Genomic DNA, 2,154 nt, shown 5'->3' with positions numbered 1-2,154 from the left:
CATGTACTGACCCAGGCACGTAACTACAGAATATTGATTGCATGTACTGACCCAGGCACGTTACTACATAATACTGAGTGCATGTACTGACCCAGGCACATTACTAGATAATACTGAGTGCATGTACTGATCCCGGCACATTACTACAGAATACTGAGTGCATGTACTGATCCCGGCACATTACTAGATAATACTGAGTGCATGTACTAGCCCAGGCACATTACTACAGAATACTGAGTGCATGTACTGACCCAGGCACGTAACTACAGAATATTGATTGCATGTACTGACCCAGGCACGTTACTACATAATACTGAGTGCATGTACTGACCCAGGCACATTACTAGATAATACTGAGTGCATGTACTGATCCCGGCACATTACTACAGAATACTGAGTGCATGTACTGATCCCGGCACATTACTAGATAATACTGAGTGCATGTACTGACCCAGGCACATTACTACAGAATACTGAGTGCATGTACTAGCCCAGGCACATTACTACAGAATACTGAGTGCATGTACTGACCCAGGCACGTAACTACAGAATATTGATTGCATGTACTGACCCAGGCACGTTACTACATAATACTGAGTGCATGTACTGACCCAGGCACATTACTAGATAATACTGAGTGCATGTACTGACCCAGGCACATTACTACAGAATACTGAGTGCATGTACTGACCCAGGCAAGTTACTACATAATACTGAGTGCATGTACTGACCCAGGCACATTACTACAGAATACTGAGTGCATGTAAGTGGCCCGGACACATTACTACAGAATACTGAGTGCATGTACTGACCAAGGTACATTACTTCAGAATACTGAGTTATGGATAATATTTGACATTGAAGTGTTTTAATAACACATTTATTAACATTTTTTCAGGATGGACAGTATAATTTATGATATCTGTTACACAACCAGTGGGTATTTATGTAGGACGATTTGATGACTAGTTTTATATTTTTTTATTTCATCCAAATGCATAACAAGCATATAGGGAACATTACAACCTTTTCCACATTGACAAACATAAAATGGTGGAGGACAATTTTTCAGTTTCATCGAACAGAAGGGAGGGACATTGATACTGATGACAAATAACAATGTAGAACTACAACAATATGATCATTAACTTCTTCAGACATATGACAAGGTAGCAAAGGTGTAAAAAGTGTAATCGAAATCGAAATGAAAGTCGAAGATTGATGTTCGAAGGCGAATTCGGTACTGCTGAATTATACACTCATAAATTTCCTGTTAGCGGCGCCAATGTCTATAGATGTGTACAAGGATTATATGTAATGATATATTAAAAAAAAAGTAATGTGAAAAAGTCTATAGGTTGTATATTGAATCACTCTCCTCCTGTGTAAGGACTCTTAATAGCATGTAATATTTAGATTCTTTGAATAAAAAATGGGAACCTAGAAGACAAATCGAAAATTAAAGATTGCAGATTGGGGAGGAAGGAGGGGTATGCGGGGCGAGTAAGAAACAACTCCACCCCTCCCTCCTTTCACTCCTTACGTTTTATCTTCCTACGCCACTGATATGTATACGTATATGTCGGAGATTAAAAAAAAAGAGTGGGTGAATGTCGGATCCGGGTAGAGGTAAGATTTCAGAGATTTGACAAAAGGTGAAGCGTAGTATGTAGGTCAACAGTAAATACCGATCATACCCGTGTGAAACAAAATACGCTATACTCAAAGCTAGTCTGTACTCTAAGCGTTCATAGTACATCTACAAATAGCATTATCTCTACACATATTGTTGTTGGTTTTTTCCCCTTAAAGATGACAAAAATAATATTTTTCTGTAAGACATTATGAAATTCACTGAAGTTTAGAGTAACACACAAACCGACATCAGCATACGCCCCCGTTGTCAACAGGTTATCAGACTCCGAATTTGACGTTGTTTGGTTTGTATAAACTATTAGTATCGCATTAAGTTACCTCCCTTTGTATTGATCTTATAATTACATAAAGTGAATTTTTAGTTCACAAGTTATTGCACCTGTATAAAGTGCTGTCTGTTCATATGAAGACACACACGTGGAAAATGTTTATATCAAATTTAAACATTTCATCAGTAGATTTAATAACGAGCATTATAAATTGATGTCAGTGTAAATT

This window comes from Argopecten irradians, chromosome 3 (assembly GCF_041381155.1).
Source record: "Argopecten irradians isolate NY chromosome 3, Ai_NY, whole genome shotgun sequence".
In the NCBI taxonomy this organism is placed as follows: domain Eukaryota; kingdom Metazoa; phylum Mollusca; class Bivalvia; order Pectinida; family Pectinidae; genus Argopecten; species Argopecten irradians.
This window is presented reverse-complemented; position numbering follows the sequence as displayed.